Consider the following 14,353-nt stretch of genomic DNA (forward strand, 5'->3'; position numbering starts at 1 on the left):
CCTTTATAAATTCTGAAGAAAATCCGGAATGCAAACCAGACCATCCGAAAACGAGAAAGGGAGAAGCAGGTAGAGAATGAAAATTCCGATCATCTTCATACGATTACTGTCTCAGCCACTGAATTTCAGAGGACATTAAACGTTGAGATGATTTTGACCCAGCACTTGAGAAACGGCGCTAGCTAGCTCTTCCGATCCACCACGGGGGGCCTTGGTGACAGCAGAACCGTCCTGGGCTCATCCCCCAGGATATTTAGTAGTGGGAGTGATGGGAACTGTGCCTCCTGGAAAGCTACTAGTGTCCAGAATATTCCTAACTGTTCAGTGTTACATACTCAGCCAACTTACTGCCGCATCGAGACCCCTGGACCCACCTTAAGGGACTTGACTGGGTGAGCTGGAGCCTTCAGGGCTGGGTCAGCATGAACCCAAAGAAGTTGCTAAAAACCGGCGGGATAAATCAGACGACAGGTTGAGCTAGAGATGACTTAGTGTCCGGGAGTCCCTTTAGCTGATGCTTGCCGTCAGTCTATCCACGTGAGACACTTCGTTCAAGGTAAGAACTCAGTGAGGTTGGTGTGCCCAGTGCCGAGCTGCCTCTTATACCACTGCGGTCCCAGCATGCTGCCATTTAGGTTTGCGACATTCCATAATTCATGGTCAGGGTCGTATCAGTCACTTCTGGGAGTTATGGTCTCACTTGTTTCTCAGTAATGGAATACTCATTATCATAGATTATTCCTATAACATAAAAATCTGGAATAATTTACCATTTTAAATACTCATTCATGGAGAATGCTATGTTTATCAAGAGACTTCAATCAGCACTGAAGGGAGGTGAGACCCCTTCGGGGGGTTTTTAGGAGCCTGTGCTTTGTCTGTGGCCAACACTTCCGAGTGAGACTGAACCAGAATATCGGATTTCAGTTCACAAACGTTAACAGATACTCTGAGATGAAAAACAAAGGTAGAAATGTCCATTAGCTTTCAATATAATTTCAACCAGAGGTATGGAAAAGAAAGGCCGTATTTAAAAAAACTAACTTTATTTAAAGGGATTTTTATGAGTGCGTTTGTTGTGTAAAATCCGATGGAGCGATGTTTCAAACGTCCCTTATTCTAAAAAAGTAAAATCTTCTTTTTAAAAATATATAAAGCAAGTCCCTTTATGAACGTCGAAATGTTTCCATTAGAGTCAGTGGATTAAAAATATATTTGATTAAAACTGTCTATTGTACTTACAGATGTTCAGCTCCATGGGGAAAACTAACACATTCCGTCTGCATTAGTGTGTTATCTGTAAAACTAATTTTTTTACTAATTCTTTTGAATTTGGGACATTTTAATCACATACTTTTTTTTTTAAGTTACAGAAAAGTTATGATTTCTCTAGGGGAAATAAAACTCATTAAGCCATACTTTTCTCTGAAAATGAATCTTGGCCATCTTCGTACATTTGAAAGTTAAAAAGTTTATAATAAGTAGTTTAAAATAATATTAAAGGTTATGAAAATGGTCAAGAATGATTTTATAAGAATTTAAAACATGTTGACAGCTAATATGAACGCAGAGAGCCCGAGGTGGCAGAGGAAAAACCACATTCATCCTGACTCTACTTCCCACACCACAGGGTCCTGAGCAAAGATTTGAATGACACCCTGAATAACTGAGTTATATCTCAACCTTGGTCTCTTCTCTATAAAACAGAGAAAATAGTCCCTGTCCGTCTAAGTAGAGAAGAATAAATGAGCAATGTCTGATGAAATGGTCTTGTTCATTTTTCCCCGAGCGTTTAGCAGAATGTTAACAGGGTTATACAAACAAATGGCATTTTGTCACTAAATTTATTTATTGTGAATCCTAAGCCAAACAAATACGCATTTGCTTTTCGGTCCCTCACGTAAGCCCATGCGCACAACTAAGCTCAAAAATTAGACTTGAACGTGCGCTGTTTTTCTAATTTAACTTCCACGAACCATTTTTTTAACGGAATGACTCATGGGCCATGACACACACACTCTACAAAATGTCGCCACAGTGCCGTTCTTGACATCTACGGGGCAGTTTGTAAAGGTCAGTTCTGCTGTCCCTTCCCGGGTTAGCTCAGCTGGTTAGAACTCGGCGGTGTTTGAGGTCTCGAGTTCAAAGCCGACACTGGACAGCGGCCACTCGATGCTATTTTTATAACGTCTCAGTTCCTTTAATCTGTAGGCATCGAATTGGCCTATATTCACGGCAGTGCAGAGCAATAGTTTCCAATTTTTACAGAAGGACAAGAAAACCCAATATATGCCCTGAAATGCCGAGACACGATGACTTAGTGGCATGATCTTAGAGGACGAAAGAGAGCAAACGACGTGAAATCTTTTTTTGAAATCAGATGGCGTGTATTTTTAAAAGGCATATAATATTCTATCCTTTAAGCCACTGCAGAAATATCCTCAGTGTGGACCTGCAAATCGTCTTTCACAGTGCGAAAACCAAGTCAGAAGAATGACAGCACTGTGAGGCTTCAAAGGTGGGGGTCTGGGTGGGGCGGGGCGGCAAGAGGGCACCTCAGACCGAGAAGACGGGGGAGAAGGAGGGGAGGGGGAGTCAGGACTCGAGCGAATCTGTACACACCACAGAGGCCATTTTTTAGATGTTTAAGTGTGAAAACGGCACAAAACCCACTTTGAGATTAAATTTTCTTTCTTAACCCCGTTCGCTCCTGCTCCATCGCACAGGTCCACTTCGTACGCACACCGTCTCCTACCTCCGCGGTGGGAGCCGCGCAGTGAACTTAAAGTTCACGGTTAATCTTTCCCTCCTTCTCCATGTGTCGCAAAAGCTAGGAATTGCTTTTTAGGAAGCTGATAACCAATAAGGAACCCCTATTTTTACTGAGGGGACCAGCTTTCTTTCACGGACTCAGAACTTAGATCCCTGAGCTAACGCTAGCAAAACTCTGCATCATACTGAGTGATTATCAATTATTTAGACGAACATTTGTTGAAAACCGCCCCCCAAGGTCCAGGCACATAATACAGCTCATCAGGTGTGCAAGGAGAAACCGTAACAGCCTGCGGGTGGGGAGATAACGGGACGAGGCTGGTCATCACTACCATCGTGAACTTGAATTGACAACGATGAGGAAGAGCTGGTGAGTTTCTGGCAGATTTCTAAGCCGACGCACTAAGCACACGCTGGAGTGCTTCAACCACGGACTCAGTCCTTATTTTTCCTGACCTCGAATCATCCATCGCACTATATTATGAAGCACGATTAGTAACGTTTAAAGCTTCTTTTTTTAACGTAATCATCATCTTAAGAGGAAGTTGCAGTTTGACTATAGACTATCCGGTAAGTACACAGTTTTCCTCAGGAGACTCCGTTTAGTTGGTGCCTAGAGGACCATAAAGCAAGTGCCACCTGCAGACACGTCCCACGTGGACAGAGATCTCAGCCAGTCTCCCTGTCTCTCTTCTGAGGGCCTTTGTCTGATTCCGCCCGTTTAATTTATGAAGATGGTTGTTTCTTGATTTAATATGCATGCTTTTAGGGTTATTTGCATTCTTCCCCCTGATCTAAGGCTTCGTCTTGTATTTAAGAGGCAATGAATAATAAATGCTTTGCTCTTGTAGGTGTATGTCTCACTGTAGGTAAATATTTAAATAGGTACTTGCTTATGCTCAAGGTACAGACTCCATATTGTCGCCTGATGAGCACAGTCTGTCTTTATTATATTATGATCTTACTGGATAAATTTATAGGGTGGGGAAAATAGTCCAGAAAGATACATGTAGAAACAACAGTTTTCAATTAAATTGTGAAATTATAGTTTATATCTCAGTTGCCTGTTTCCCACACTTTGGTTATATCATAATATAATTTTTAAAATCTTCATGGATTCTTACATCAATATATAATAAAACACAGCATTTCGGAGGTCGTATTAATAAAGAAAGGGCAACAAAAGGTGGCCTTGGAAGAATAGGGAGAGATAAAATACATTTAGGACGGTGGAAGATGAGTGTTCCTATTAAATTCCTGGAAGATTCCATCCAGTTTTGTTAGGAAAGACTTTTTTAAAGTCGCTGATAGGAAATGGCATAATTACCTCGATGTTGTATAAAGATTATAACCCCAAAGTCCAAGGGTATAATAAAGTTCTAAATAATTCATATTTGTGTGACCCAGACCGGAAGGTCAGTAAAAGTTCAAGAGCAGAGGCTCTGAGTGGAAGTCCCCATCGGTCCGGCCCTCCACGAACCCACTAGGTCTGTGTCGCCGGTGCCGAGCTCAGGCCGCCCTGCCACCAGCTTCACGACTGGCCTTTCCCACCTGGGAGGAGCCGTGTTCCTGGCAGAACTACCCGGGTCACATTCGCAATGACAAAACCCGAGTGCTTTACCTCTTGCCTGTCTACTGAATTCCAGCCATAGGGCAAGTCGCCAGCACCTGCTCTAACCCCGAACTCTCCCGTTTGGTCTCAGCGGCCACCCGCCTGCCCGCCCACTGGCCACCAACGCCTGGGAGGAGCTTGTCCACACCTACCGCTTCCTGGAGGTTCACAAGGTCAAGTCCCTCCCAGGGCGTCTCTCGTTCTTTGCGGCCTTGCACGTGGTTTGCGAGCCCTTGCACGACCTGCGCCCACGCCCTGTGCACCCCTGTCTCCCCCTCGTCCCTCCCGCTGCAACACGCCTTCGTATGCAGCCCGCAGGGTCCCGAGCCCTGGGGCGATGCCCCTGGCCCCCGCAGCCGTGGCCGGTCCTCTTCTTCCCCGAGGCTTCCTGAACCTCGTTTCACTTGGCTCAGCCCGGCTCGTCTTTCCCTTCTCTGCTTAATGCCCCTTGTTCAGGGAGATTCTCTAGAGCCCTGTTGAGGAACGTAGGCCCCTTGGCACCTGGTTCCTCCATCATCGATCATGGACCCTGCCGCGATGACAGGTCTTAGCCATGGACTTGCACTCCGACGGAGCCTGTTGCGGACATACTGGACTGACCGTCTCCACTGGCCGTCCCTTTGGGGCCACCGCAGCATTCTCACTGAGGCCACCGTCCCTGGGCCACCCCCAGCCCACGCCTGCAAACCGATGGCTCCCTCGCTGCAGGGCGCCAGCTTAGGAAGCCGTCGTTCTGACCCGTGTTTTGTCAGCGCCGCGCTGTGGGCTGCGTGACCCTTTCTCCTTCTCTCCCCTCAGGTGTGATGCTCTTCGCCTGGTCTGAAGCCTCTGCACCCACTCACGTGTGCCCCCTCGGCCCGTCACAGGAGGCGTCCCATCCTGTCCTGCTGTCTGGGTCTCAGTGGACTCGGAGAGACTCACGTGTCTCAGCTCCGTTCTCCCTGGTGCATTTTGCATGAACTAATCTTTCTCTTTTTATTTTGTATTTCTAATGCCATATTCAGTGCCTCGTGTGTCGTGAGCATTCAACCCACACTCATGCACACGGATTACAAATAACATAACAAATGCGATGCCATCGAAAGCAAATGTCATTCAATGGTTACTATTTTCTAGACACTGCGCTAAGCACCTGACGGATATTCTTGCTTTTGACCTCGTATGGCAGGGTCATTACAAGCACACGCTACGTTACATGTGATGGGACGGTGACACTGAGAAATGCGGTGACTTGCTCCAAACCACACAGTCACTCACCGGTGAAGCCAGGATGGTGACCAGCACCGTTTCTGCACGAAGGCCGGCCCCTCCCAGTTCTCACTGTACACACGCAGAGAACGAAAGATGCTTTAAAATGGCTCCTGAAGAGAAAGGCCACAAATATTCCGTGTGGTCCGAAAGGAGACGTCAGCTATGCAGGAAGATGGGGGACCCCCTGACAGAGCAGGGGGAGCAGAGGCGGAGCGCAGGTGCCAGCAACCGAGAGACGTAAAGGGACTGGACAGCGGGAGCTGGACGAAGTCAGGAAAGCGAGCCTGAGCTCCGGCCCAGAGGCCACCGCACACGGGTTTCCACAGACGAAGCTCACGCACGGGAGCGGAGAAGCACCTGGCCACTGGGGTGCGAGCATCGGTGAGGTCAGCGGGGGACCCCAAAGAAATGGAAAACAGAAAACAGGAAGAGGACCCACCGGAAGCCGAAGGACTGAGATATACACCTCGCACCCGAATGAGTAGATCCTTTTAAACGCTAATCAGGAGACGCCGAGGTTGTAATTCAGCTCACACCACATCGATGGACTGAGTTCAAAACCTTGTTCGTTTAGCAACGACAGTCGCTGAGCAGGCAAGAGCAATTTCATTATTAAACAAGAGTGTGTAAAACTGGAGCGAAATGTGTGTAACTTGACTATGAAAAAACACTTTAAAAAATTTCGGTTTAAGAAACCGAGGACATATCAGAAATGTCAGCGATGGGGGAAACTAATCGGCACCCAGCCGCAGAGAGCACCCCGACACACAGGTGACCAGCGACCGCCTCGACCGTCACACAGGCCGCCTCCTGACGGCCGTTAGCAATGACTCCGGCACTCGCCCTGTGCAGTGTGTCACATAAGTGTGAGCAAGGTGAACCACTAATTACCTTAGATCATCAGGACACACGTGTGTGCCTTCCAGAATGTCCAAGAACTTAGCCAATAAGTTCCCTACCCTCCTTCGTTGTAAAAATAATTGCACGTAAAGAAATCAATTCTCCATTTTTTGCAGAAGGTGCCACACGTTGGCAACGTCAGCCCTGTGAACACGGCAGGGTCGGCATGCCGCTGAAGCCCCCAGGATGCTTTCGTCACCGTTTGACTTGGCAGGTACACAGAGCCTCTTTGGACTGAGGTGCCTCCCGAAGTTGCATTTGGAGATCTTGCAGCCCATGCCGACAGAAGGGCCCAGAAGCCCTCTGCGGTGGGACCGAGCCACAGGCAGTCCACCCAAAGGCTGAAGAGCCAGCAAGCCACCTGAGCTGCATGTCCCCAGGATCGGAGGGAGGAAGCCACCGCCACGTACCCCTGACCGCAAAGCCCACTACTTCAACGTGCTCGCGCTCAGCGGCTTCTGGAGCCTTCTCTTCCAGGGACTCTGGATGGAGGGTGTCTTGACCCCCGCTTCCTTTTTACCTGGCCTCTGACACAGGAAGGGTGTTGGGGGTTTGTTTGTTTGTTTTTTAAACCTCTTAAATCGAGGGTAGACCCGGAGACATAATTGGTTTTGGAGAAACATTGGTGTGAAGCTGGTCCTTGTGGGAGAAAAAACGTACCATTCGATTTGTTTTCGCTGACTTAATTTGGGGAGATTTTCCACGAGTCTGGAGTCGTGGACTCTCTGAGTCGGTGGCCCGTGTCACAGCAGAGCACACGCTCTCCCGCCCAGCTCCACCCACTCATGCGGCTCCCCCTCTGCCGTGGGTGCTTCCCATTTGGCATCGTCCCAGCCCTGCTGTGTTGCTTATAAATGAATTAAAAGTCAATGAAATGTTCCTCGAAAACAAAGCTTTCTTTGCTCAAAATGTAAAACCTAAAAATAGGTAGAAAGGCCACATGTTACGAAGTTTGGAGGAATTTCTTCTGTCTTCGATCTGTCAGTGGCGCCCTTGGAATGTGTGACTTGCTTCCATGTCGTGTCACCAGACCGTGAGGGCGGGCTTTTGAACGTGCGGCCTTGACCTCAACCAGAACGTGCAGGTCTCTGCCAAGCAACCTTGGAGTTGGGAAGAGCAATTTCTTCCATAGCAGAGCTCCGCAGATGAGCTCCGGCCGAGCACTAAGCACAACACGTGACTTTAGCTGGCTGCTCTCTGCAACTTCCCAGGCAAACTGAGATTCTTCAAGGCCTGACACGATGGTAGCCCGGTCACTCCACACGTCTCGCACGGCTTCGGCGTGTGGGAAGCCTGTTTTAAAGGAATGGGTCGATCGCCTCTGACTTTCACACCCTCGAGACGAACGTACAGGAAAGGCTCGGGGGACGATACGTCATTGTGAAGCTCTTTACCCGCCTTCTTCACTGCCTTCCCCAGACACTCCCCAAAGAAAGTAACGCATCCTTAGAGACAGCCATTTTTATAAACTTCAAAACCTGTCAAGTTAGTATACCGGCAGAGAACATTTTACAGAATTTCTATTTGAATTGCAACTTGATGTTGGAGATATCGTGATTTATAATTTTAGAAGTGTGAGCAGCTATGGTCAATACGAAAGGCAAAGCGTAGAACTCCAAGTAACAACTAGACTTGGTCGCACGAAGCAACCGTATTTTGTTTGAATGAAACAAGCTTTGCACTTATCTTTCTCAGGAAGCATGGACTGTAAGTTCTATAGCATGTGATTAGGCAAAAAAAAAAAAAAAAAAGTATGTATTCAGGAATAATATCAAGGGCGTTTTGATATATCCGAACGTAACAATTAGCAACCATAGAAGTATGACCAAAAGAACCCCAAAAGAACAAAAGCACAGGAAAAATATCCCCAATAACTTCTACTTGTACCCAGAATATAAACTATTTTGGTTTGTTTTTTCAATTCGAATGGACCCAACATTTGCTTTGCTGTTTATTATTTTTTTCGGTCTTGTTCCTCCGTGTGGCTTATCATAGCTCCACGCCGTGGTTAACAGCTACTTTCTAACTTCGTGAATCTTCGCAATGCCATGTTGGGCTGCACAGGGAGGCTCGGAGTTATTGTAATGGCCGATGCTTCCGTCTCCAAGAAAACGTATTTCGAGGTCCATATTTAAGATACGCACTAAACAAGAACTTCCACAAAGTGTTTTCTGCTCAAGGACCTTCTTATTTCTTATTTTTATTATAAGTACAGCTCTTTATAATTTCGCCTCAACTGGATTTGATGTATTCTCCTTCTGGAAAACGGTGACAATAAAAACTGCTTTTTTGTGGCTGTCCCATGTGATAACTTCAGGGAAATTAAGCTAAGAATGCCCCTTTCACAGCGCTTTTGCAGAAAACAGAGAGTGAATAAGCAGAGGTCTATAATTTTCTAAACCTGTCTCAGGCAGCTGCGCTAACCAGTCAGTCTAAAAATGGCTCCTAACACGCCAGGCACAGCTGTTGGGCCCACACCAACCTCTTCACTTTAAACTGCAGTGGAAGTAATTCAGCAGAAATTTTCCAAGCAGAGTCTAGATTTTAAAACTAATTCAGTGATTCTAGACTTTCTTCTTCTCTTGGAAGACATGTTAATTTTTCCCATTAGAAATAGCGCTATTGTTACATTGAGTAGAAAATTATAATTCGCTAATGTTTCCAGTTTTTCACAGGATAATCTAAATTTGGGTCTATCCAACTTGAATTTTTAATTCCAATGTTCATAGAGGGATTTTAGGAAAACTTGTATAGATATTTTGCCTATTCATTATATTATCTTTAAAGTTCTTTTGGCAATTATCCAAAATCATACTTTCTAAGAATATATATCACATTGCCTGAACATAAGCAAACATTTGCTATTGTTACTTAGTGACATTATAAATTAATCTGCAATAAAACATCCTAGTCAATATACAGATTTTCAACAACAGAGATAAGAAAGCTATCACCAAAACTCCAGTGGATGGTGACACCATCTAATAAGATAATGACAAAGTATACTTTAAACGGTAGAGAATATGTCCATTACAAAATGTATGACAAGAGCCCGTGAAAGTGGACTATTTTATGAGAAAGTTAATCTTAGTACTAGAATTTTTTAATATTAAAAAAAACTAGTCTAAATATTTTGGATGAATCCGATGGTTTAATTAAAATAACAAATTTCTATTTAAAAATCTAGTTATAAATATCTTGGCAAATTATGATATCAAAGATCTCTGGGTCTTATTGTTTGAATATAGTTCAATTTCTATTAAAAAAAAAAAAAAACTGGCCTGAAAGTCCAAGAACATAATATTGAGTTTGGAGATACCTAAAACTTTAAGCTAACTCTAGCAAAAGCAAGAATTGAGCAAACTATAGAGAACGCATGATATTCCCCAAACAACTCCTGTTTGAATCATTCAAGGGACTACCAGGTAAAGGTGTTAGAAAAAGGGCTTAAAAAAATTAACCAATACTTACATGTAAAGTTATAAATATAAACCACGGCATCATGGCTCAGAGTGGCCCACACCTGCATGTAAAATTATTTGTACAGTTCTCTTCTATTTATCTCACAAAGCACTAAATAGAGGAGGGGATGAATGGATGGATAAGTGAAAAAATGAATTTTAATAATTGTATAATTTGTCAAAACTTGAAAAACCACATAATATTTATTAAAAAGAAAACAAACAAGAACAAGATAAACAAGTACTTGGAAGAGACCTGCGTCCCCCAGAAATTAGTCACGACCCTGTCAGAAGTGAAGCAAACCGGGGCCCCCTTCCTCAGAAGTGTCCTTTCTTGGGAGGAGAGAAAATGAGCAGTTTCAACTGACTTTATCGTCCGCCTACGACTTAGAAATCACAGGTAAACTGTGAAAATATACCTTTATTTTTTTAAGTGAGTGTCTGAATTCATCCCTAAATTGAGCTTAAAAATTTGCAGAAAGAGAGCTTGCAACAGTTACTGGGAGATGGCCTCCCCGTCCTGACAGAGGCTGGAGGGCCTCGTGGTCAGAGGGGGCTGTGACAACACACTCCAGCTGGGCCAGTTATAATGTCAATGATATGGATGATCCGCACTGTGCTTACATTAAAATATTGCCGGCCATAAAATTATCATACACCAGGAAGGGGGAAAAATGAGGCTGCACGGGCCAATTAACATTTGCCATCAGTCCAGACTGATGTGGAAGAAACCACCTTCCTTAACTACCCACAGGAGTGGGCTTTTAATCGTGACGTGTGCTGTGAGTTACAATGGAAACAAGTCATATAGTCTCGTACCATCTAAATGAGGCTGCACGGGCCAATTAACATTTGCCATCAGTCCAGACTCTACGTGAATGTGCTTATAAGAGATTTTCTTCTTTCCATTTCTAATGGGTTCGACGATGCAATGACCTGAGATTCACTCTTATTTCTACCTGACACTCGTAGAGCTTAGAGCCTCTTAACTCAGGGGGCCAGGGCCTTGCACAGGGCCCCCAGAGCCTACTCCGCAAGAAAATGGGACGACTTCATGAGCACTAGCTTATAAAATGTGAATACTTGCTTAGTGCGAGTATAAAATAATTCCCATGCAAACGCATGTTTACATTTAAAATGCTGTGTCTTAATTCATGTGTTTGTGACAGCATGATTGGGAGAGAGCTAAAGGATTCTGGAGGTCTGAACTAGCTCAACTCACTAACGCCCCCCAGATTTGTGGAAGAAACCACCTTCCTTAACTACCCACAGGAGTGGGCTTCTCATCGTGACGTGTGCTGTGAGTTACAATGGAAACAAGTCATGTAGTCTCGTACCATCCAAAATCAAAGCAAAAAATATATATATATTCAAGGGCTTCTTGATCCAAAATGTAATCAAAAGGACTCTTCTTTATGATAAAATAATATTTACCCTTGTAGACTATGATTTCAGTATCTCCTACACATAAACTATTCTTAACAGCCTCTCATATATTAGTTGTGAGACTGTTCTAGTATTGTACGTCATCAGTAACCGTCAGAAACATAGCCCCCGGGTCATTAAGATCTATTTCTAATTTATTATAGGATAGAATCTGGCCAAGATACCTTAACGGAGAAGGTGCGTAGTTCACTCTCTCATCCGCGTATTGATGGAGCACCCACTCTGAACTAATGCGGCCAAGAAAGGAACTTTTGAATTTCACCTCTCCAAGGTCACTTCCGATTCTCTCTGGTGTACAGTGACTGCCCCCTTTCACGATGAAACGGTAGCGACGATTCTCATTCCTGGAGTCACTACGCTTTTCTTTACGTTATGACGCCATTCCACAATTTTGCAAATAACAGTTGGCATCAATGTTTAACTCGAGGGAAGAAAGGGAGGGTAGAGTTTAGAAATATATGCTCTCCCTTGCAAAACCACTTCCTGTATTTATCTTCCGTTTGTGTGACTTTGCAGGTTAACTCCTCTAAACGGTACCTGCGCAGGAGCATTGGCATCCAGAGCAAAGGACATCGCGCTTTGAGAGAGAAGGCTGCCTGCATCCCTCGTGAACGCAGGTGTGTGACACGGGACACGCTGTCTAATCTATCTGAACTCGAGTTTCTCGTGACAATAAAATGAATATAAAATCATCTAAAAACAAGGGTTGTTCCAAAAATTTCAAATAAATTAACTGAGCTACGTGGTCAAAAGTCATATTTCCTCGTATCCCCTTTTTTCTTCTACTTGTCAACATTTTTTTTTTTTTACAGCACCTGGTCTTCCCAGGTGCTAACCAGGTCTCCCATCCAAGTACTGACCAGGCCCGACCCTGCTTAGCTTCCGAGATCAGACGGGATCGGACGCTTTCAGGGTGACACGGCCATAGACTGTCCACAATTCTTATTGACCTCCTGCTTATCACGACCTTGGCCTGAAGTCCTTGACGTCTTCAGACCGAAAACCCAACCGACTTCTATCTGCTTGGAAGCTGATGCCTCTGCAGGCCAACCGCCCCGCCTCAGCCGCAGAGTTATTTTTCAATATCTGAATCACGAGTCAACGTCCTGTCTGTTCGCTTCTCTCGTCTCCACCCTCACGCCTTCGGGCCAGCGCGTGCTGTCCCCTGGGCGGCCATGCGCCACCGTCCCTCGGGTGACCTCCCAACGCCCACGCCGGTCCCCACTTACTCCCCACACTGCAGCAGCACCGGATCGCGTGTGCTCTTTGGCGCCGTCCCGTCACAGGCCAGGGGTGCGCTGGCCCTGCAGCCGCGTCACCTGCGGCTCCTTGACCCTCCAGGCTCCCGCTCGCTCCCGTCCATGTCGCCCGCCTCGCCTTCTGAGCTCCGGCCGCGCGCGGGTCCGGCCTTCCTCCCGCCACAGAGCTCCTTCTTTCTCCCAAACCCGCGCCCGTCCATCCTTCAGCCTCCAGCCAGAAGACGCTCTGCGAGGAGCGGGTTTCAAAGGGTGGACGCTGTCCTCGTGGCTGTCCCTCTGCGGTCCTCGTCGCTGTCGGAAGGTACAAATGCATTCGCGGTTTCTGAGCGGTGGCCCACCCCAGGAGCGAGGCCACGTCCGCCGTGTTCATTTCTGGTTGATGGGGGGAGCTGGGGCCACCACGGATCGGAGCCCAGCCTCAGCCTATCGCATACGAGGTGCTCAAATATTACCGAATGAAAGACAAAATATATTAAACGATTGCTTTCGGCTCTAAACGCAATAGCCAGACTGAAAATCACTTCCCCAAATTGATCTCAGCTTTTAATAAATATGTTAATATCTATCCAAATACATCCCGATTCAAGCGATAAGAAATGTATAGAAATTGACTTAACTGTTAGTACTTAAATCAATCTTGTTCTATTTTATGTATTTTACCACCTGTTTTAGTGACATATTTCACTTATGATTTAAGTTTTTTTCAAGAACGAATGAGATGATTCCTTAGATTTATGCATGTATAAATCCCCAAAGCTCTCGGCAAAGTTTCCTAATTCATTGAACGCAGCGTGGGCCTATCTCCATGGTGACAGACACTAGATCATGGACATTTTGTTCTTCAGTATTGCTTTGATTATCACGAACAGGTCAACGAGGATTACGTGATGATTTATATTTTTATGTGCAATGCGCATAAAATACTAACCTCTACTGATTCTTTCTTTTGCACTGATTTTCTTTTAATTTCTTAAATTCAAGTTTTCTTTTAAATATCTCCAAGTCAAATATCCGAGATGAGAGGGGACACAGTCACTCTTATTAGACCGTGAAGCTTTTCAGATCGGCCGACTGCACAGCGCGCTGGGAACCCTGTGATTTATCATCACAGAAGCCCCGAGGTGTTTGAGAGTCTTTATTTCAGAATCTCCTTCTAAGCTCCTGGCTCTTTTCTTTAAATTTCCTCCACGCGGGGGTCTTCTATCTCTGAGGGTGGGTTTTCGTTTTGGACACAGACGCTTGGTGCTCAGTTACCCATCTGAACTGTCCAGGATTTGCGGGGACTCTGGCCACTCTCCCAGTCTCCTTTCGCTCGCTGCCAAATTGGCCAGCGGCCGTCCGAGCCCATCCAAGCTTCGACATGGCACACAGACCAAGCCTTCTGCTGCCTCGGGCGGGGACCAGTGTCTTTCCTTTCTCAGCAGAGTCAGTCTTGTCACACACACCTCAATGCAGACTTCGCTTCCTCTCTGGGAACTTCCCCTACTCTTGAAGACAGGAGAAATCGCTCCTTCAGAGTGCTCACGTGGCACTTTTCTGCAGCTTTTCCATGTGTGTCTGATTTTCTGTGTCTGTGCTTCACGGAAAACTCACCGAGAATAAAGAACACGTCTTCTATAGAGCTACATCCCCTGACCTGGCAAATTCTTGGC

The 14,353-nt window shown here is 45.6% G+C and overlaps 1 protein-coding gene and 1 pseudogene across 1 annotated transcript in view; both read right to left on the reverse strand.

The window, feature by feature from the left end:
• LOC111729502 (CUB and sushi domain-containing protein 1-like) overlaps window positions 1-14,353 on the reverse strand; it is a 920,340-nt gene that overhangs the window by 667,347 nt on the left and 238,640 nt on the right. The window lies entirely within an intron of this gene.
• LOC111729508 lies at window positions 12,246-12,372 on the reverse strand (annotated as a pseudogene).

The sequence above is a fragment of the Pteropus vampyrus genome, unplaced genomic scaffold (assembly GCF_000151845.1).
Source record: "Pteropus vampyrus isolate Shadow unplaced genomic scaffold, Pvam_2.0 Scaffold264, whole genome shotgun sequence".
In the NCBI taxonomy this organism is placed as follows: Eukaryota; Metazoa; Chordata; class Mammalia; order Chiroptera; family Pteropodidae; genus Pteropus; species Pteropus vampyrus.